We start from the raw sequence: 23,110 nt of genomic DNA, 5'->3' as shown, positions 1-23,110 counted from the left end.
TTGCCTTGCCATCTAGGTAGTATTGTAATTGTTCAACCCTTTTTGCTAATAAAAATTGTTGCCCGTTTTGCCAAAAAAAGGACCCCCTCCAAACAACCTCAAGTTTAGCAAGTAAAATCTTCAAAAAAATTTATCACATGCTTGTGTTAGTGTTTTTTTGAACCCTTGCATGTTTTACGCTTGAAGTTACACCAACACAGCTTGTAGATCTCTTTAGCTTGACCACTAAATCGACTAAGGCCTCCTTGTGCACTTGTTTATGTAAAAAAATGTTTATTGTCTGTTCGCGCAAACTATGTCTAGCCTCACATTCTTTTTTTGGGAAACCTTGTCCAAAATCCTCATTAAATTCTCCTCTGCTCAACCTAGAAGCCATCTGAGTTGATGAACTCTCTTTTCGCCTGGATCTAGTAATCTTTTCCTTTGCGAATCATGTTGTGGCCTTATCATCCGAATCTCTGGATCTTTCATTGATTCTGCTCCGTTATCTGGTTATCTGCTATAACTTGTTCTCATGTATCAAATGTGGATCAGTCTAATATCTCAATACGATCGTTCTCATACTCTTCTCTAAGGATCATGACGCTGTTTTATCGATTTTTTTTCTCTAGACAGTGTGTCCATTAGGTTCAATGGATGTTGCTGTTGTCTTGGTTCCCTCGTGTCTCTGAGAAGCTCAGTAATCATGATCTCTTGAGTGCTTCCTTCTCGTATCCCATCTCGTACTAATCTCTGGCCTGGTAATCTCCGTGTTGATCATAAAATAGTTCTCTGAGTTAAAGAAAATTCTAATGTGATGCTCTTTTGCCAACAATCTTTACTTCAACTTCAGTCACATTCTCTGAGCCAAACTCTCACGGGCTCCATCTATTTATGTCACGTGGATTTATCGTTGGTTGCGTTTGATAATGGTATTATGACCAACAACTGATGGTGCCGCGACGAAACCGAGAGCCTACTATGGTGCACACATGGTTGAGCTGCTCGGCACGCGCAGGTATCGCAGTTAATAGTTGTGATCCATTATGGAACTACACCGATGTGCTGTGTTTTGTGAACATTCTCTCAAAGTGGTCGTGGCATTTTGTCTCAATATGTCACGGTATTCAGTCCAAATCTATCTTCCGTATGTCGTCAGATACCATATCATGAATTTGCATCTATCCTCAGCCTGGAGTTACATGCTTCTCCACCCTTAAAGATCCTCATTCGAATCTCGGGACGAGATTCTTTTAAGGGGGGAAGGCTGTGACACCCCAGGTGTCTATTTCACGTTATGTCGGGAGATTTATCCTAATCTCTGATGCTCAGTGAAAAATTCTATTTCTCGATCGCGTTTATCTCCAATTATCAAGTTACTTGTGAAGGTTTCACCGATTTCTGATTTTATTCAATCTCAGAAGGCCGAATTTGGAGCCTGTTAAAACTTTTATTCTCCACGCGAATGCAAACTCGGAAACCAATCTTGATTTTTAAATCTTGTCTAAAGCTCATTTAATCAAGCGCTCGACAGTTGCTAGTCGAACTATGTCCGAATCCAATTTCTCGATACTCGATCTATGTCCAAAAAATTCATCCGAGTTCGTGTTCTCAAGCGGAACCTCCAATGTGTCGTCCTCTAATAAATCTTTATCCAACTCGGCTTAAAATCTCTGTGTCCAATATAAATTCAAAAATCAACATCCGCAATGATTTTTAGATATCGTGATTTATCTCCTTCAATCGAAAATCCGAAAGCCGGTCGTATCTCAAGACGATTTTATTTTGAATCATGCGTAGGGAATTATTTTCGAACGAAATCAAATCAGACTCTCGGCCGAGTTAATCGCTCAATCGTTTGTTCGTCGGAACTCTAATCCGCTCTGTTCTCCGTAGAGACGATTTCCGCAGGAGCAAAAATTGTATCTTCGGCACGAACAAAAGCAGCAATAATTCTTAAAAATGAACAATTCGTGTTATTTAATTTTAATCCGAGCTATGAGGTTCTAATTCAAGAGCACGATCAAATTTGAGTCAAGACATTTTTTTTTTCTTCGAGCAACGTCGACTTGAATTTCTGTCAGATCTGTCGCAGCGTTCATTTGTCGTGATCTCATGTAGTTTGAAACACATCGACAATTAATTTTAGTGGGGAGTTTAAAACCTAGTTTTCTTAATTCGTTATTTTCTTGATTCGCTGTCATGGGTCGTGCAAACAAAAAAAGAAAAAAAGGAAATAAAAATAGGAAACACAAGGACACAAGCTACGCACGCACGCCACCCCCGCCAACAGGCAAGCAGAGCCGCCGAGTGGCCGCTCAGCCTGGGCAACGCCTGCTGGCCAATCCCGGTTGCCGTCCACGCGAGCCAATGGAGTGCCAGCGATGTTTCGTTAAATCCTAGCTAGCCACTCCTCTCCCCACATAATCCCCTCTCTCCCACACGGCGGTAGGCAGCGACTCCATCTCCCTGACTCCTCGGACATTGAAGCTCCATGGCCGCCCAGCTCCTTCCCTAGCCGAGCTATGGCTTCTCCTATGGCGCCACCCTTTCCTTGGCACCTTCCCCCAGCAGGATTCCTCCTCCCCCATGGAAATCAGCAGCGCGCCGTGACTCTCTCTGCTCGTGCGTGGGATTTGCCGAGCAGGAGGTCCCCATGGCCGGCGCGCGCTCTTGCTGTGTCTCTCCCTACGAGCTCGGGCTTCTCCCTCTCGGCCCCCTGCCTCTGCTCCTCCATGGTGGAGTGCTGGCGAGGGCACCATCTCTTGGCGCTACCCTGCTCCATCCAATCCCAGCTCTCCATTGATGGCCGATGCCTTTCCTGCTCGTCCATGGAGATCTCGTCGGCGGCTGACTGCCTCGCTTCATGGTGCCCCTCCTCGCTCCTGCTCTCTATGGCGCGCTGTAGCAGTGCCGAGCTAGTCCGATCCTCCATCTCATCGATGCCTCCCCTGCTGATATCCCCATGGTCACTTGCCCCTGTGTTTCCTCCCATGGCGCCTCCCTTCTCTGTTTCTTCCCCTAACCTGCGCACGGCAAGCCCAGGACCGAGCGTCCCTGCCTCCCCTCGGACCTGTGGGCACTAGCTCAGGCTCCTTTTTTCCCACCATCTCCCTCAGCCAGTAGCAGTCGACCTCCTCCCCCTGCTGTTCCTGCAGTCCAAGTTCTCCCCACGCCGACCTTCTTCTCCGGCAAGTCTGGCCGCTGCCATCCCTCGGCATCGGGCTGGGGCACACGCCGAGCTCCTCCTCACGTGCTCCTTCACCGGTCTGCGTCCTCGCTCGAGCAGCAGCAGCAGCGACGCCCTTCGCTGCGTCGCGCTCGTCAGAACGGGCCTCACGTCGTCGATCTGCGCAGAGTCTACGCGTCATCGTCGAAACCCGCGGTGAGCTCCTCGCTGTCCCATGTTCCTTGAATTTATAAAATGACTGAACTAATAAGCTGTGAAATGATTGTGTATGTCATTTAATCGCAGCCCTTATCGACGTCACGCCTCGCGCATCGCTCGTCGGCAAAGAGCCCAAACTAATGGCATGCATGCACGACGCGAGTTCGCCAGGTTGTTCGCCTTGAATGATTCGCGATTTGTTTTATTTACGTATTCGGTCGATGATGTGCCTGCGTGTTTATATGTGTGTGAAAATATATTTGTATGAATGGACGCGTGTAGAGAAGAAAATGAAGTAGAAAAGAACTCGGATATTTTTATTTTGATAGGAAAATATGCGATGCGATTGTTTGATGCGAAAAACTAAGTTACAAAATGCGGATTATGTTTTGGGAAATGCATTGATATGTGTTTATGTGAAAAGTATAATTGTTTTATGCAATGTGATGGGATTCGTGATTATATCGGGAATATATTTAGTAATGTGACGAGTAGTTTAGAAAATACTAGTTTGCGTGGAGGATGTGTTATTAAGATGTGAGTGTCGGAGTTCATATATTAGTGGTCGCGCCACATTGATCGAAGCGTCTCGAGTGCACGCCACCATATGGTTGCATGCGAGACGAGGTTATGCGCATGATGAGTTTTGTAAAAATCCACTGGTGTTAATGTTAAGTTGAGGTTTATTTGCGCGTGGAAAGTAATAATGTGTTAAATACTTAGAACTCTTAGTCGATAGTAGAAATTGTTTTGGCTTATATAGAGATGTGGTGACATGCTAAAGTAGTCATCGCTTCTTCTATATCTTGAGTCGGGTCAATACGCGTTATGTGTTCATGATTTGGGAAGTAAATGCGTGGTGATTGCGATGTGGAGATCAGTGGTTTACGATTCGTATAGATTGGTCGATGTGCGAAAATACTTATGAGTATGTGTGTTTATAAAAATGTGGCAGTGTATGTTGAGTCTCGGATTGTGATAATAATAGGCAAGCCAACGTATATGTTATTTAGCGGTCTATGTCGTTGCTCTAGTTAGCCGACTGTTAGATAGCTTTGGTTAAGCTCGTAATCACGATGATTTGCTTATTGTAGTCTAAATGCGTATGTTTATGGTCGCGGATGAAAAGTAGTAATGTTCAATACAAATTAGTGTGTGAAGGGCGCAATCGATATACACATTTATACCGGGTTTGATTATTGTGGTGAATGTGTTGTTGATTGTGTACGGAAATTCTAGCGCACAAAATAATTTGTATAAAATTAGTAAGTCTACTTGTTGGTCCTAATTCGATTGTTTTAACTCTAACAGATGGTAAAGTGTTAGAATGGTTCAAGTCTCTAGAACGCGGCAATTTTTGAAGTAAATAGAAGCTGAATTTTATTAGTTGTTGTTTTAGGCTACACGCAGTGATTTCCCTGTGTTGTATGTTTGATAAACTAAATTGTATTTTCTGTAGATATGTGCTATAGAAAAGTGGTAGATAACTTTATTATCTTGCTGGTGTTAAAATTTGACAGCCATAAGTCTGATCGTTTAGAAGTTGTGCTTTTCGCAAATTCAGTAACTTAATCTGTCCAATCTCTGTACAAATTTCAGAGAGTGAATTGTTTGCTTAAGCTAATGTTACAATCTATTCATAGTCATTATAAGAAAGTTGTAGATGCTTTTCTTATCTTGCTTGTGTTAAAATTTCACAACCATAGGCCTGACAGCTTGGGAATTATGAATTTTACAAAATGGTTGCTGTGTTCTGTCCACTGACAGAACAGATTTCGAAAACTGAATTGTTTGATTCAGTTCAACATAGAATCACTTCTTGGTGATTATAAAATTCATGTAGTACTTTTGCTAAGCTTTCCAAAAAGTCTTGGATCACTCTTTTTGGTGATCTGAATATTAAGTTATGGATGTTTAAAGTCTGAAGACTGAATCTGTCCAATTCTGGACAGCAAAGCCTTCTAGTGTCTTTTATCCTTAGTTAAATATTGAATCACCTTAAGATGTTTATAAATGATATGTAGACAATTTTATTACCTTTCCAGAAAGTCTAGAATCAATTTGTTTGGATGTCTGAATCTGTAGTTGTGAATTTTTGAAGTCGCAAGTCTGAATCTGTTCAACCTGGACAAACCTGTTATTTTTGCACAGTTCGACTTTGCTAAGAGTCTAGTCATATTGAGACGATAATACCAAAGTTGTAGAGCGTTTCCCAAGCTTTCCAAAAAGTATTTGTTCACTATTTTTGGATAAATATTTGAAGAGTTATGACTGAAACAAGCAACTGCTGTGTTGCTGTCCTAATTTTATTATGTTTGGTGGATTGCTCTACTCTGTGGTGTATTTCTTGAGTCGATTGTTTCCTCGTTTTGACCTTGGTTGAACACATGATAATATAACTAATACAATTGGGCCTAATTATATAAGTAACAAGTATACGTCTTGCTAAGTTAGTGAACCAAATTAGTGAGAGTCTTGTCGGCGTTTCGAGACAGGGGGGTCCCTAAGCCGACGAGTGAGTGTGCTGCGTGCCCCAGCCCAGATGGGTCGAGCGCGTGGGCGAGCGCGAAGGGGGGAGAGGCGAGGTGGCCGGAGTCGAGCGTGAGAGAGGTGGAAGTCCCGCGGCCTTCGTGTTCGTCCCGCGCCCAGGTCAGGTGCGCTTGCAGTAGGGGGGTTACAAGCGTCCACGCGGGTGAGGGAAGCGAGCGGCCCCAAGAGAGCGCCTGTCCCGTCCTCGGTCCCGCGCGGCCAACCTTCTCTAAGAAGGCCCTGGTCCTCCCTTTTATAGTCGTAAGGAGAGGATCCAGGTGTACAATGAGGGGTGTAGCAGAGTGCTACGTGTCTAGCGGAGGGAGAGCTAGCGCCCTAGGTACATGCCTATGTGGCAGCCGGAGAGATCTGGGCACCCTGCTGGCGTGATGTCGTGGCTGTCGGAGGTGCGGCGGAGCCTGGTGGAGGGACAACTGTTGGAGCGGTCGAGTCCCTACTGACGTCGTCCTGCTTCCGTAAGAGAGCTGGGGGCCGCCGTCGTCATAGAGCTTGTGGAGCGCCATCATTGCCCCTCCGGCGGAGCTGGCCGGATGGGACGCCGGTCTTGTTCTCCGTGACCCGAGTCGATTCGGGGTAGGATGATGATGGCGCTCCCTGTTGACGTGGCGGTCTGTGCCCTAGGCAGGGCGACGTGGAGGTTCCTCCGAAGCCGAGGTTGAGTCTGCCTTCCGTTGCCGTGGCCGAGCCCGAGCCAAGGGGTCGGGCGAGGCGGAAGTCGTTCGGCCGAGGCCAGGGCGGAGTCCGAGCCCTGGGGTCGGGCGAAGCGGAGTTTCGTCGTCTTCCGGGTGTTAGCCCGAGTCCGAGCCCTGGGGTCGGGAGGAGCGGAGTTCGCCGTCTTCCGGGTGTTAGCCCGAGTCCGAGCCCTGGGGTCGGGCGGAGCGGAGTTCGCCGTCTTCCGGGTCTTAGCCCGAGTCCGAGCCCTGGGGTCGGGCGGAGCGGAGTTCGCCGTCTTCCGGGTCTTAGCCCGAGTCTGAGCCCTGGGGTCGGGCGGAGCGGAGTTCGCCGTCTTCCGGGTCTTAGCCCGAGTCCGAGCCCTGGGGTCGGGCGGAGCGGAGTTCGCCGTCTTCCGGGTCTTAGCCCGAGTCCGAGCCCTGGGGTCGGGCGGAGCGGAGTTCGCCGTGGCGCCTTTGGCAAGGCCTGACTGCCTGTTAGACTCACTCTGTCGAGTGGCACTGCAGTCGGAGTGGCGCAGGCGGCGCTGTCCTTCTGTCAGACTGGCCAGTGGAGCGGTGGAGTGACGGCGGTCACTTCGGCTCTGCCGGGGGCGCGTGTCAGGATAAAGGTGTCAGGCCACCTTTGCGTTAAATGCCCCTGCAATTTGGTCAGTCGGTGTGGTGATTTAGTCAAGGTTGCTTCTGAGCGAAGCCAAGGCCTCGGGCGAGCCGGTGATGTGTCCGCCATAAAAAGGGGGCCTCGGGCGAGACGGAAGTCTCTCGAGGTCGGCTGCCCTTGGCCGAGGCTAGGCTCGGGTGAAGCGTGATCGAGTCACTCGTGTGGACTGATCCCTGACTTAATCGTACCCATCAGGCCTTTGCAGCTTTATGCTGATGGGGGTTACCAGCTGAGAATTAGGCGTCTTGAGGGTACCCCTAATTATGGTCCCCGACAGTAGCCCCCGAGCCTCGAAGGGAGTGTTAGCACTCGCTTGGAGGCTTTTGTCGCACTTTTTTGCAAGGGGACCAGCCTTTCTCGGTTGCATTTCGTTCCGGTGGGTGCGCGCGAGCGCACCCGCCGGGTGTAGCCCCCGAGGCCTCGGAGGAGTGGTTACACTCCTTCGAGGTCTTAATACCTCGCGTAACGCTTCGACTGGTCTGGTCGTTCCCTCATGCAAACTGGCCGTAGCCCGGGTGCACGGTCGGGGCCCAAGCTCTCGGGCTGGTATGTTGACGCTGTCAACGATTTGGCCGGAGCCGGTTTTTGCGAGAGCAGCCCCCGAGCCTCTGCACAGGGCGAGAGGACGATCAGGGACAGACTCGACTTTTTACATACGCCCCTACGTCGCCTTTCCGCAAGGAGGAGGGGGGGAGTGCGCCATGTTACCCTCGATGGGCACCGAACATGGTGTCTCCGGTGAGCTGCAAGCGGGTAATCCGAGTGGACGTCCGTGCCCCGTTCGTTGGGGGTCGGCTAGGGGCCCAGAGGCACGCCCAAAAGTACCTGCGGGTGATTTGCCGGACCCGGTCCCCTGGCGACGGGGTCCGAGGGCTCGATGCCTCCCTCCGATGGGATTCCGTTACAAGATCGTTCCCGCTGGTCTCGGAAATGTCCTAGGGTACCTCGGGAGCGCAGCCCGAGCCTCGGTTATGTATCGAACGTACCCCTGGTCATCCCTCGCTCGGTGTCTGAGGCGACTGTGAACCCTTCGGGGGCCAGCCTTCGAACCCCTGATCAGTAATGGGCGCGGAGCCCGAGTAGCCTGAGGCGGCCATGGAACCCTTCGGGGGGCCGGCCTTCGAACCCCTGACCAGTAGTGGGTGTCGGGCCCACGCGATCTGAGGCGACTGTTGAACCCTTCGGAGGGCCAGCCTTCGAACCCCTGATCAGTAGTGGGGGGCTCGGAGCCCGGTTCCTTCGCGGAGAAGGGTCCTTTTCGGGGTATCCCCCTTTCCCAGTCCCTGTTGCAAGAGATAGAGAAAGAGGAAAAAGGAAAAGGATACGAAATCGAATGACGTGGCGTACCTTTTCTGACGCGGTTATTACGGCGAAGGTGGAGCGTCGCGCGCTCCTCCTGCCAGAGGCGCCGCGTGTCCCGCCGCGGAGTTAATGCGACGGGGCGAGTGGTTGGCGGGGCGGCCGTTGCGCGCGTGCGATCCGTTCGAGGAACGGGTCACGGGTGCACCGTCTCCACGCCGTGAGAGGACGCTCTCTTGCTGTCCCAGGATGGGACGTGAGCCTGGCTGACGACGTGACCGCTGCGCCCGCCCGCCTGCCACCGCTATTACTGCCGGCCCACTTTCGGTCGCTTTGACCGACGCGCCAGGCTGGCGCTGTTGGGTCGCCTCGAGTCGCGGCATAGGCTCCGCAACCGAAGAGGCGCGATGGTGGCACAAGTGGCGGTGCGGTTGCTTGCATGCAGCAACTGGCGCGCCGGTTGCTCGACGCGTGGGCCTGGGTTCCCAAGCTGGCGTGTCAGAAGTCGGAGAAGCGCGTCCATCTGGCGCGGTTGCATGCCGCCTGCATGGCTGCCCGCCCCTTCTGCCCGTTGGTCTGGGCGAAAATGGGGGGTCGCTTGTAACCGCTGGACGGTCATGCGCACCACGCGCGGCGGTTTGGCTTCTTCTGCCCTGAGCCGGCTTGCATGACATGCGGGACCCAGCCCCCGAGTCGCAGGGGAGGGCCTTGGAGCGTGTTGGAGAAGACTCAGCCCGCGGCGCCTGGGGGCGCACGTAGGGAGAGTTGCCTTTAAAAGGAGGGAGACTCCTTTCGGAAGGCAACCATGTCTTCTTCCTCCCTTAAGCGTCGTGTCTTCCCATCTTCCAAGCCCCCGGATGGGGGGTATCCGCCGCCTTTCCGCCTCCTCGTTGGAGGAACGCAACTCCATGGGAGTTGGTACCTCTCAGCCATCGTTCGGCTTCAAGGATTTTCATCACGCAGCCTGGCCACACCCCGCCACCGGCGGTCACCCAAGATGGTGACCTCTAGTTCGACGGTGGGGAAAGCGGGCCAGGCCGCGGCCTCTACTCCTCCCTCGGCCTCAAGGATTTTCGTCATCCAGGCCAAGATGGAAGATGAGGCGAGTCGGGGGGCCGCCCCCGCGTGGGTCGGCTGCCCTTTTCTTCCCCCCGCGCCCGGGGGTGAAGGGCGTCCTTGAGCCCCACGGAGACTTCCTCCAGCCATGTCGGGATATGTAGGGCGCTAGTGGCCCTGGGTCTCCGTCTCCCTGCCTGAATGGCTAGTTCTCGTCCTCAGCGGGGGAGAGCCCTCCTGCCGTGACACCTGCCCCAAAGCTGCTGCCTAAGCCGCTTCGCTGTCTAGGGCAGGGGTGGTTGTCGTCGCGGTTGGAACGGGCGGCAGCGAGCCGCTCATCGTTCTTCTGTTACTCCGCAGGCCTTCCCCCTCGGAGTGGGGTTGTTCGTTCCTGCGGAGGAGGGAACCGGAGTTCCGTTGGTAGTGGCATCTCGAATGCCAGTGTTCTTCGTTCATTATGGCTGTCGGGGCCTGAACATGTATGTAATTTCGGCACGGAGCCGTGTTTTTTCCTCATTTTCGAGCACTAAGTCTCGCCTGTTGATTATCTGAACCGCTTTACCAAGCATGAGTCGCCCCGTGTCAAGGTGACGGGTGAGGTATCCGTATCCCGGAGGCGTAGGAATCCCTCGGCCCGTTCGGCCTTGTTGTCTGGGGCTCCTCTAGCTTAGTTAAAGAGACCCCTCGGCCGCCCTTCGGTGGACCGAGGCCAGGGGTAGCGATATCAGTATGAACAGAGGCGGAGTTGGCTCGAGAATGGGAACCTGGTTGGCCGGAGCCTAGCCGTGTTGTCCGTCAGCGGAGCCGACGCCAAAGTCGATCAGTCGAGGCCTCGGGTCGGGCTGGCGCCCTTGGAAGCCGGTTGACCGAGGCCCCAGGGGTAACCGGTCGAGCTGCCTGCTCGGGCCGGATTCCCGGAGGAGTCCCTGGACCGCGTCGCCGCCCGAGGCTGGGTCGGACTTTGCTGAAGACGTCGTCGATGCCGAGGGTGCTACGACTCCCTTCAGCGTGAAGACCCTAGCCTGCAGGATCAGATCATCTTGTAGCGTGTGCTTTCTGAGGCCGCCGAGGCCAGAAAAACACACCCTCGCCGCGCTTGCGAAGCTGCGTCTTTTTTCCTCTTGTTTCGAGCATCTGGACTCTGTCGGTAACAGGGATGTTTGTGTGAGCGAGAGTTGCTTTTCGCGGAAGGGACGAGTGAGGTATCCGTATCCCGGAGGCGTGGGAATCCCTCGGCTCGGTCGGCCTTGCCGCTTACGCGTACTTTCACCCGTCCATGAGGCCCTGTCCCCGACTTAGTCGAGAAAGCTTGAAGGACTGCTTCGGCAGGAGAGCTTCCGAACGTGAAGACTCGTTCGGTCCACGGAGTCGCTTTATCCGAGCGCAAGTTACTTATCGCAGAAGGTGATGAGTGAGGTATCCGTATCCCGGAGGCGTAGGAGTCCCTCGGCTCGGTCAGCCTTGGCTGCTTACGTGTACTCCGTCGTTTCCAGGATCCGCTTTCCGAAGTAGTCAAGAAGCACGAAAGAAATCCTGCTAAAAAGAGATCCTTTTTCGAGGAAAAATTCGACGCAGAGGGGGTCTCCCCCCTTTTAGCCCCCGAGGGAGGGTCGGGCTTTGCCGAGGCTAGGCCGACCCTTCCTTGACGACTAAACTTTGCGTAGATGCGAGGTATATGAACAACTTGAAAACATCTTAAGGGTAGAAGCGACGTAGCTGTTTGATGTTCCAAGCGTTGCCGTAGATCTCGCCTTGATTGTTGGCCAGCTTGTATGTTCCGGGCTTCAGAACTTTGGCGATGACGAATGGCCCTTCCCAGGGGGGCATGAGCTTGTGCCTCCCTCGGGCGTCTTGCCGCAGCCGAAGCACCAGGTCGCCCACCTGGAGTTCTCGGGACCGGACCCCTCGGGCGTGGTAGCGTCGCAGGGACTGTTGGTACCGCGCCGAGTGTAGTAAGGCCCTGTCCCGAGCTTCCTCCAGCTGGTCCAGCGATTCCTCTCGGCTAGCTTGGTTGCTTTGTTCGGTGTAGGCCCTCGCCCTCGGGGAGCCGTATTCCAGGTCAGTGGGCAAGATAGCTTCAGCCCCGTAGACCAGGAAAAACGGCGTGAAGCCCGTGGCACGACTCGGCGTCGTCCTTAGGCTCCAGACCACCGAGGGGAGTTCCTTCATCCATCGCTTGCCGAACTTGTTGAGGTCGTTGTAGATCCGAGGCTTGAGCCCTTGTAGAATCATGCCGTTGGCACGCTCTACTTGCCCATTCGACATGGGATGAGCCACGGCGGCCCAGTCCACCCGGATATGGTGATCCTCGCAAAAATCCAAGAATTTTTTGCCGGTAAACTGGGTGCCGTTTTCGGTGATGATGGAGTTCGGGACCCCGAAGCGATGGATGATGTTGGTGAAGAACGCCACCGCCTGCTCGGACCTGATGCTGTTCAGAGGTCGGACCTCGATCCACTTGGAGAATTTGTCGATGGCGACCAGCAGGTGCGTGTAGCCCCCGGGCGCCTTCTGCAAGGGACCGACGAGGTCCAGACCCCATACAGCGAAGGGCCAGGTGATGGGTATTGTCTGCAGAGCCTGAGCGGGCAGGTGTGTCCGCTTCGCATAGAATTGGCACCCTTCGCAGGTGCGGACAATTCTAGTGGCGTCAGCCACCGCCGTTGGCTAGTAGAAGCCTTGCCGGAAAGCATTTCCGACAAGGGCTCGGGGCGCTGCGTGGTGGCCGCAAGCCCCCGAGTGTATTTCTTGCAGCAGTTCCCGACCTTCGGCGATGGAGATGCATCGCTGGAGGATGCCCGAGGGGCTACGATGGTAGAGCTCCTCTTCGTCGCCCAGCAAGACGAATGACTTGGCGCGTCGCGCTACCCGCCGAGCCTCGACTTGGTCGAGGGGTAGCTCTCCTCGACGGAGATATTGCAGGTACGGGGCCTGCCAATCTTGATCTGGCGTGGCCCCGCTCTGCCCTTCCTCGACGTTCAGTGCCTCGCCCTCGGGGGCCGAGGGTACCTCGGGCTGTGCTGAGGGTACCTCGGGCTGAGCCGAGGGTACCTCGGGCTCGGGCGCGTCGTCGAGCTTGACGGAGGGTTGATGCAGATCCCGGGAGAAGACGTCCGGGGGGACTGTCGTTCGCCCCGAGGCTATCTTAGCCAGCTCGTCTGCGGTTTCGTTGTAGCGCCGAGCGATGTGGTTGAGCTCGAGCCCGAAGAACTTGTCTTCCAGGCGCCGAACCTCGTCGCAGTAGGCCTCCATCTTCGGGTCACGGCAGTGGGAGTTCTTCATGACTTGGTCGATGACGAGCTGCGAATCACCGCGGGCGTCGAGGCGTCTGACCCCTAGCTCGATGGCGATCCGCAATCCGTTGACCAGAGCTTCGTACTCGGCCACATTGTTGGACGCCGGGAAATGGAGGCGCAGCACGTAGCGCAAGTGCTTTCCGAGGGGCGAGATGAAGAGCAGGCCCGCGCCGGCCCCCGTCTTCATCAGCGACCCGTCGAAAAACATGGTCCAGAGCTCCGGTTGGATCGGAGTCGTTGGCAGCTGGGTGTCGACCCATTCGGCCACGAAATCCGCCAACACCTGGGACTTGATGGCCTTCCGAGGGGCGAACGAGATCGTTTCGCCCATGATTTCCACCGCCCACTTTGCGATCCTGCCCGAGGCCTCTCGGCACTGGATGATCTCCCCCAGGGGGAAGGATGACACCACAGTTACCGGATGAGACTCGAAGTAGTGTCGCAGCTTCCGCCTTGTCAGGATCACAGCATACAACAGCTTTTGAACTTGTGGGTAGCGGATCTTAGTCTCGGACAGCACTTCGCTGATGAAGTAGACCGGCCTCTGAACGGGCAATGCATGCCCTTCCTCTTGCCTTTCGACCACAATCGCGGCGCTAACCACCTGAGTGGTCGCGGCGACGTAGACCAAGAGGGCTTCTCCGTCCGCCGGGGGCACCAAGACAGGCGCCTTTGTAAGGAGCGCCTTCAGGTTGCCGAGGGCTTCCTCGGCCTCAGGGGTCCAAGCGAAACACTCGGCCTTCCTTAAGAGGCGGTACAGAGGCAGACCTCTTTCGCCGAGGCGTGAGATGAAGCGGCTCAGGGCCGCGAGGCATCCCATGACCCTCTGCACCCCTTTTAAGTCCTTGATGGGTCCCATGCTGGTGATGGCCGTGATCTTCTCCGGGTTGGCTTCGATGCCTCGCTCGGAGACGATGAACCCTAGGAGCATGCCTCGGGGCACCCCGAAGACACACTTCTCAGGATTAAGCTTGACTCCTTTCGCCTTGAGACACCGGAATGTCACTTCAAGGTCGGAGAGGAGGTCGGAAGCCTTCCTTGTCTTGACTACGATGTCATCGACGTAGGCCTCGACTGTGCGACCGATGTGTTCGCCGAACACATGGTTCATGCACCGCTGGTACGTCGCGCCCACATTCCTCAAACCAAACGGCATGGTGACATAGCAGTACATGCCGAACGGCGTGATGAAAGAAGTCGCGAGCTGGTCGGACTCTTTCATCCGGATCTGGTGATACCCTGAGTAGGCATCGAGGAAGGACAGGGTTTCGCACCCAGCGGTGGAATCCACGATTTGGTCGATGCGAGGCAGAGGGTAGGGAACCTTCGGACATGCTTTGTTGAGACCAGTGTAGTCTACACACATCCGCCATTTCCCCCCTTTCTTCCTCACAAGCACAGGGTTGGCAAGCCATTCGGGATGGAATACCTCTTTGATGAACCCTGCTGTCATTAGCTTGTGGATCTCTTCGCCAATCACTCTACGCTTCTCCTCGTCGAATCGGCGCAGAGGCTGCCTGACGGGTCGGGCTCCGGCCCGAATATCCAGCGAGTGCTCGGCGACATCCCTCGGTATGCCGGGCATGTCCGAGGGACTCCACGCAAAGACGTCGGCGTTTGCGCGGAGAAAGTCGACGAGCACTGCTTCCTATTTGGGGTCGAGCCCGGAACCGATCCGGACCTGCTTGGTGGTGTCGCCACTGGGGTCGAGAGGGACGGCCTTGACCGTCTCTGCTGGCTCGAAGTTGCCGGCATGGCGCTTCACGTCTGGCACCTCCTTGGAGAGGTTCTCCAGGTCGGCGATGAGGGCCTCGGACTCGGCGAGGGCCTCGGCGTACTCCACGCACTCCACGTCGCATTCGAACGCGTGTTTGTACGTGGGGCCGACGGTGATGACCCCGTTGGGGCCCGGCATCTTGAGCTTCAGGTAGGTGTAGTTGGGGACGGCCATGAACTTCGTGTAGCATGGCCTCCCTAGCACGGCGTGGTAGGTTCCTCGGAACCCGACCACTTCGAACGTCAGGGTCTCCCTTCGGAAGTTGGAGGGTGTCCCGAAGCAGACGAGGAGGTCGAGTCGCCCGAGGGGCTGGACGCGCTTCCCAGGGATGATCCCGTGGAAGGGCGCAGCGCCTGCTCGGACGGAGGACTGATCGACGCGCAGGAGCTTGAGGGTCTCGGTGTAGATGATGTTGAGGCAGCTGCCCCCATCCATCAGGACCTTGGTGAGCCTGACATCGCCGACAACGGGGTCGACAACGAGCGGGTATTTCCCCGGGCTCGGCACATGGTCGGGGTGGTCGGCTTGGTCGAAAGTGATGGGCTTGTCGGACCAGTCTAGGTAGACTGGCGCCGCCACCTTCACCGAGCAGACCTCCCGGCGCTCTTGCTTGCGGTGCCGAGCCGAGGTATTCGCCGCATGCCCTCCATAGATCATGAAGCAGTCGCGGACCTCGGGGAACTCTCCTGCTAGGTGATCTTCGTTCTTGTCGTCGTCGCGGGCCCTGCCACCCTCGGCGGGTGGCCCGGCCCTGTGGAAGTGACGCCGAAGCATAACGCACTCCTCGAGGGTGTGCTTGACGGGCCCCTGATGGTAGGGGCACGGCTCCTTGAGCATCTTGTCGAAGAGGTTTGCAGCTCCGGGGGGCTTCCGAGGGTTCTTATACTCGGCGGCGGCGACAAGGTCCGCGTCGGCGGTGACATGGTCCGCGTCAGCGGCGTCGCGTTTCGATTGCGACTTCTTCTTGCCTTTCTTCTTGGCGCCGCGCGGAGCAGACGCCTCGGGAGCTTCTTCCGATGGGCGGCCCTGGGGCTGCTTGTCCTTTCGAAAGATAGCCTCGACCGCCTCCTGGCCAGAGGCGAACTTGGTGGCGATGTCCATCAGCTCGCTCGCCCTGGTGGGGGTTTTGCGACCCAGCTTGCTCACCAGGTCGCGGCAAGTGGTGCCGGCGAGGAACGCGCCGATGACATCCGAGTCGGTGATGTTGGGCAGCTCGGTGCGCTGCTTCGAGAATCGCCGGATGTAGTCCCGGAGCGACTCCCCCGGCTGTTGCCGGCAGCTTCGAAGGTCCCAGGAATTCCCGGGGCGCACGTATGTGCCCTGGAAATTGCCAGCGAAGGCTTGGACCAAGTCGTCCCAGTTGGAGATCTGCCCCGGAGGCAGGTGCTCCAACCAGGCGCGAGCAGTGTCGGAGAGGAACAGGGGGAGGTTACGGATGATGAGGTTGTCGTCGTCCGTTCCACCCAGTTGGCAGGCAAGGCGGTAGTCCGCGAGCCACAGTTCCGGTCTCGTTTCCCCCGAGTACTTCGTGATAGTAGTCGGGGGTCGGAACCGGGTCGGGAATGGCGCCCGTCGGATGGCCCGACTGAAGGCCTGCGGACCGGGTGGTTCGGGCGAGGGACTCCGATCCTCCCCGCTGTCGTAGCGCCCCCCACGCCTGGGGTGGTAGCCTCGGCGCACCCTTTCGTCGAGGTGAGCCCGACGGTCGCGTCGATGGTGCTCGTTGCCGAGGTGGCCCGGGGCCGCAGGCGCGGTGTTGCGCGTGCGCCCGGTGTAGACCGAGGCTTCCCGCATGAATCGGGAAGTCGCGGCATGAGGTTCCGAGGGATATCCTTGCCTTCGGGAGGCAGTGCTCTCGGCCCGCCGGGCCGCAGCGCCTTCCAGGAGATTCTTGAGTTTTCCCTGGATTCGCCGACCCTCGGTGGTTGACGGCTCCGGCATCGCGCGGATGAGCATTGCTGCGGTTGCCAGGTTCTGACCAACCCCGCTGGATGCGGGCGGCGGCCTGATCCTGACATCGTTGGCGACGCGGTGCTGGAGACCTTGGGGCAGGTGACGTATTTCTCCGGCCAGGGGTTGGCCCACCCACGCCTGTCCGACGTCCCGACGGATCGGCTCAAGCGCTCCTGTTCCCTTGTTGAGCCTGGCCTGCGCCTCGCGGACTTGCTCGAGTTGTGGGTCGTAACCCCCCGCCGGAGCGGGGACCACAGCTAGCTCCCGTGGGATGTCGGCGCGAGGCACCGGCCTAGGGAGATCACCGTCCTCCGGCATGCCAAGATGGTTGCCTTCGGAGGGATCCCCTAGCTCGATGTGGAAACATTCGCGGCTTGGGCCGCAGCTCTCGTCGCCAAGGCTGCGGCTTCCATCGGAACAGTCGGATAGGCAGTAGTCACATGCGGTCATGAAGTCCCGCACGGCACTGGGGTTGCCAAGTCCGGAGAAATCCCAACCGATGCTGGGATCGTCATCTTCCTCGGACCCAGAGGGCCCGTAGGTCGAGACGTCCGTCAGTCGGTCCCAAGGCGACCGCGTACGAAACCTCAGTGGGGTTGCACTCGCCTCAATGAGAGCGCTCGCCAAAACGAGGTCGTTTGGCGGGTTGAGGCCGAGTCGAAATGACGCAAGATGGGAGTTAGTCGGTACCTTTTGGTCGACGAGGAGCGACGTAGTCACATCGGGGACTGGTTGCACCGTCATCTCTGGTTCGAGGGAGACGTCCTGCAGGCTTTCCGCGAGCGCGCCGGCGTCGTCTTCTTGCTCGGGGTCAGCGTGCCGCGGGGGGACGGCGCTTGCCTCCGTCTTGAACGCGAGGTCGACGTCCGGCGTGCCTTCCGTCGGGGCGTCGGGGGCGTCGATTCGCTCGACGGCCGACGAAGCGCGGCCTTCCACCTGGCCTTGACGGCCCCGCCTCCTCCTCCGTTGGCGGGGGAGAGAACTGAGCGAGCCCGAATGTTGCCCTTCCACCACGCGGGGAAGACGTCGTCGATTCCGCCGCCGGCGGGCGGGTTGTCGGCCGCCATTGTCGTAGTCGCGCGGCGGTGGAAGAAGTATCATGTCGTAGCTGCCGTCGAAGGACATGAACTCAAGAGTCCCGAAACGAAGCACCGTCCCGGGCCGGAGAGGTTGCTGGAGACTGCCCATCTGGAGCTTGACGGGGAGCTGTTCGTCAGCACGCAGCAGGCCCCTACCTGGCACGCCAACTGTCGGCGTTTCGAGACAGGGGGGTCCCTAAGCCGACGAGTGAGTGTGCTGCGTGCCCCAGCCCAGATGGGTCGAGCGCGATGGCGAGCGCGAAGGGGGGAGAGGCGAGGTGGCCGGAGTCGAGCGTGAGAGAGGTGGAAGTCCCGCGGCCTTCGTGTTCGTCCCGCGCCCAGGTCAGGTGCGCTTGCAGTAGGGGGGTTACAAGCGTCCACGCGGGTGAGGGAAGCGAGCGGCCCCAAGAGAGCGCCTGTCCCGTCCTCGGTCCCGCGCGGCCAACCTTCTCTAAGAAGGCCCTGGTCCTCCCTTTTATAGTCGTAAGGAGAGGATCCAGGTGTACAATGGGGGGTGTAGCAGAGTGCTACGTGTCTAGCGGAGGGAGAGCTAGCGCCCTAGGTACATGCTATGTGGCAGCCGGAGAGATCTGGGCACCCTGCTGGCGTGATGTCGTGGCTGTCGGAGGTGCGGCGGAGCCTGGTGGAGGGGCAGCTGTTGGAGTGGTCGAGTCCCTGCTGATGTCGTCCTGCTTCCGTAAGAGAGCTGGGGGCCGCCGTCGTCATAGAGCTTGTGGAGCGCCATCATTGCCCCTCCGGCGGAGCTGGCCGGATGGGACGCCGGTCTTGTTCTCCGTGACCCGAGTCGATTCGGGGTAGGATGATGATGGCGCTCCCTGTTGACGTGGCGGTCTGTGCCCTAGGCAGGGCGACGTGGAGGTTCCTCCGAAGCCGAGGTTGAGTCTGCCTTCCGTTGCCGTGGCTGAGCCCGAGCCAAGGGGTCGGGCGAGGCGGAAGTCGTTCGGCCGAGGCCAGGGCGGAGTCCGAGCCCTGGGGTCGGGCGAAGCGGAGTTTCGTCGTCTTCCGGGTGTTAGCCCGAGTCCGAGCCCTGGGGTCGGGCGGAGCGGAGTTCGCCGTCTTCCGGGTGTTAGCCTGAGTCCGAGCCCTGGGGTCGGGCGGAGCGGAGTTCGCCGTCTTCCGGGTCTTAGCCCGAGTCCGAGCCCTGGGGTCGGGCGGAGCGGAGTTCGCCGTCTTCCGGGTCTTAGCCCGAGTCCGAGCCCTGGGGTCGGGCGGAGCGGAGTTCGCCGTCTTCCGGGTCTTAGCCCGAGTCCGAGCCCTGGGGTCGGGCGGAGCGGAGTTCGCCGTCTTCCAGGTCTTAGCCCGAGTCCGAGCCCTGGGGTCGGGCGGAGCGGAGTTCGCCGTGGCGCCTTTGGCAAGGCCTGACTGCCTGTCAGACTCACTCTGTCGAGTGGCACTGCAGTCGGAGTGGCGCAGGCGGCGCTGTCCTTCTGTCAGACTAGCCAGTGGAGCGGTGGAGTGACGGCGGTCACTTCGGCTCTGCCGGGGGCGCGTGTCAGGATAAAGGTGTCAGGCCACCTTTGCGTTAAATGCCCCTGCAATTTGGTCAGTCGGTGTGGCGATTTAGTCAAGGTTGCTTCTGAGCGAAGCCAAGGCCTCGGGCGAGCCGGTGATGTGTCCGCCATAAAAAGGGGGCCTCGGGCGAGACGGAAGTCTCTCGAGGTCGGCTGCCCTTGGCCGAGGCTAGGCTCGGGTGAAGCGTGATCGAGTCACTCGTGTGGACTGATCCCTGACTTAATCGTACCCATCAGGCCTTTGCAGCTTTATGCTGATGGGGGTTCCCAGCTGAGAATTAAGCGTCTTGAGGGTACCCCTAATTATGGTCCCCGACAAGTCTAATAAGTGTTTGCCTAGTGAGTAATTTTAAAGTCCAATTAAGTGTCTAGTTCCTTTTCAACTAAGTCTATCTATATATAAGTCGTAGCGAACTTGTGTACTTAACTAATTTAATGTTAGATAACTAATGGATGATTAAAGTGAACGTGGTAGAAACTTGTGCTCATGCTTGTGTGGTCATGTTTGTATTGGTTAAGTAAATTAAGTAAGCGTCGTCATCTTTCCAGTGGTAGCGACTACGTATGCCGATGACGTGTAGATAACTAATGCTAACGTGTGGTGGTTTACGGTGTCTTCTAAATTAATGTTAGTTCGCTATTGTGTCTTTGTATATCTTGTGGTATTTTTCATCATATTCATGCATATGCATCTTGCATCTCATTTAGGACCGAGAGAGGATGATCGTGCAAGTGATGTGGTGCCAACCACAAGGTGCAGTCGGTGGACGACCCAAGGAAGGATGGACTTAACTAGTGGATGCTCGCCAAGCGAGTACCTCCCCCAGCAAACACTACCTAAGTGTTAAATTAAAGGCAAGCCCCGGTTTTATGCATAACCGTTTATATATGCTATTTTACTACACTTAATGTTTGTAGGCTTGTACCGTGCACTTAAGTGTAGGAGTTGGTTGAAACCCTAGTTGCATGAACTCAGGATTCCTTTTGAGATGGATACTAGTATGCTAGGTCGAGTAGCTGCTATGCTAAATCAGGATCTCGGTAGAAGTCGAGTGATTTTTCTAGCACTCGCGCGAGGTCAGGAATTGGTTGTATCCATTTTTGATAACAGAATGGTGATGGTCTGTGGACACTTATCCATGGGGATGCGTTGTCTACGAGACGAAATTGGAATAAGGATTAATGTGCGGATACCTGTGTCAAGCGTTTGAAAGTACTAAACACATGTCGGAAAAAATGGTAACCGGTAAACCTAGTACCTGAGTGAAGCCGGGCGCGGACTTTATCCCTCACGCGACCTGAGACTGGGTCTCCCATTCTAGATATGGTGGGTGCAAGTGCGGCCACTGCACGGCGGCGGCCGGGGTCAGTGGAGCATTGTATGCCAAGGCGGTGAGGCCTGGACGCGAACGGGGAATCGATGGGGACGGTTGACATGTGTGGGGTCGGAGTGCCCTGACATGTCGTGTGTTTAGGTTTACCTTGCAAGGTTAAAACTCGATTCGAATCGTCTGCTTCTCGCAGCTAATGAGACTGCTTGATCCATTGTACTGCATTGAGTAATAAGTGGAAATGAGATACTGGCTAAAGGTGTTGATTGATATAATGTTTGATACCATGTATGAATAGATAGGTTCTCATCTAGTCTAAAATTATTATTCTAGAACTTGAAAAGCTAAAACTTGATTTTAGACTCAGCTAGTGCTTTTGGCAAACCAAACCCCTCAGCCAAACAGCTGCATGGTCTAGAGGTAGAGGAGTAGACTCCTCACACCGGGTAAGTCTAGCTGAGTATTAGTATACTCAGCCTTGCTTGTGGCATAATTTTTGCAGGTACCTCCTTGATTTGGTTCATGGTGTGACATGGCCTCCATCCCTGCCACCGGGATAGACGGTCGAGTGGGTTACTGCTTCCGCAGGAGAGGACCAGGAGGAGTAGCGTGGCCAGGCTTCGCCATGTTACTTGGTTTTCTCCGTTAGTTATTTCCGCTGCATTAAAATTTATGGTTATTATTTCCGAAACTCCGATAATGTAATCACTAATGATACTTATTAAATTTGTGGTATTATGTTTTATTGTATTTCTCTGTGCCTCACCTTCAAGTGAGCTAGTGGTATTCGATCCTGGATAAGTGGCTTTATCGGACTAGATCCGAGGGACTGACGGGTTATTCCGATTTAAGTGTGTTGCTGCCTTTAAGGGTGCGACTTGGGCACTTAAGCTGGAATAATCTGGGTGGTTCCGCCACACTGGCGCCCTTCTGGCTGCTGGTTTTGGGTATGAGCAGGTGGCAATTGGTGGCAGTGAAAGCTGGGGCCAGGAAGCTTGTGAATGGCTTGCCGAAGCGACAGAAGCTGCAAGTTGATTGCCCACATATTCTGGTATGTAGGGAGAGTAACACGAAGCAGTATGTAAAACTTGCTTCGGCTGGTTCTGCCGGGCCTCTGCTTCGGCAATCTCTTTCTGCTTCTGAATGGTAATCTGGCATGTTTTGTAGTGTGGCCCTTGTCTTCACCACAGAATAAGCAATATATTTTCCTGGGCTGATCCCCATATCTTTCTCCGAAGCCCCTGCCGCCTCTACCCCTTGGAGCTGGTGGCCTGAAGGAGCTTTGTTGCTGTCCTGAAGACTGTGAGCTATGCTGTGGCCTCTGAAACTGGCTTCCTTTGTCATCACTCTGACTGGAGCTGTGGATTGATCTGACATGCCTAGGGTGGATTCTTCCTCCGAAGCCCCTAGTCATCTCAGAAAACCTATAAGCTTCTTCCCTTCTTTGGCAGAAATCATTATCAGCCCGGATGTACTCATCCATTTTCTAAAGTAGCTTCTCTAGAGTCTGGGGGGGTTTCCTGGTGAAGTATTGAACTGTGGGCCCTGGTCGAAGACCCTTGATCATGGCCTCAATGATGATTTCATTAGGCACCGTTGGTGCCTGTGCTCTCAGATGCAAGAACCTTCGGACATACGCCTGAAGGTACTCCTCATGGTCTTGTGTGCACTGAAACAAGGCTTGAGCGGTGACTGGCTTTGTCTGAAACCCTTGAAAACTGGTGACCAACATGTCCTTAAGCTTCTGCCATGACGTGATTGTCCCTGGCCTGAGAGAAGAGTACCATGTCCGGGCCACACTTCGGACTGCCATGGCGAAGGATTTTGCCATGACAGCTACATTGCCTACAAATGAGGATATTGTTGCCTCATAACTCATCAAAATTGCTTTGGGTCCGAGTGCCCATCGTACATGGGCAACTGGGGTGGCTTGTAGGATTGTGGCCATGGAATAGCCTGCAATTCTGCTGCTAGGGGAGAAGCATCATCAAAAGTAAAGTTACAATGATGAAAGTCATCGTACCATTCATCTTCGTTAAATGAGTTGTCTTGATGAAGCTCCCTGTGCTGAGGCCTTTGGTCCTGGTCATCTTGAGTGAGATGACACATTTCTTCAGCGGCCTCATCGATCTTCTTCTGAAGATCAGCGAGATGAAGCATCTTCTCCTTTTTTCTCTGGACCTGTTGATGAATGGCTTTGAGGTCCCTGATCTCTCGGTCCAACTCTTCTTCCTGAGGTGTCAAACTAGTAGCCTTCCTTTTATGAGTTCTGGCTTCGCGCAGTGCGTCCTGGTTGACGTCTAGTGGCTGTAGTGCAGCCCCTAGTGCTGACGAAGCTTTCTTCGGTAGCATGACGAAGGTCACGGCTTGCCAAAGCTGGTCAGATGAGTTCACCGGAGGTGGGCGCCAATGTTGGGGACTTGTTCTTAAATGCTATGAGTTAAGAACAAGGCAACACAAAACGTTAGTGGTTAAAGTCCTTCGTCCTTCGAAGCATTATCTCTCTTAGGATATAATGATATTCAGACAAAGGTTATG

The 23,110-nt window shown here is 55.3% G+C and overlaps 1 pseudogene; it reads right to left on the bottom strand.

Moving 5' to 3' along the window:
• Nucleotides 1-2,021: 2,021 nt before the first annotated feature.
• On the bottom strand, nucleotides 2,022-3,518 carry LOC109943520 (uncharacterized; annotated as a pseudogene).
• Nucleotides 3,519-23,110: the final 19,592 nt, after the last annotated feature.

Source organism: Zea mays, chromosome 1 (genome assembly GCF_902167145.1).
Source record: "Zea mays cultivar B73 chromosome 1, Zm-B73-REFERENCE-NAM-5.0, whole genome shotgun sequence".
NCBI classification, from domain to species: domain Eukaryota; kingdom Viridiplantae; phylum Streptophyta; class Magnoliopsida; order Poales; family Poaceae; genus Zea; species Zea mays.
This window is presented reverse-complemented; position numbering and strand designations above follow the sequence as displayed.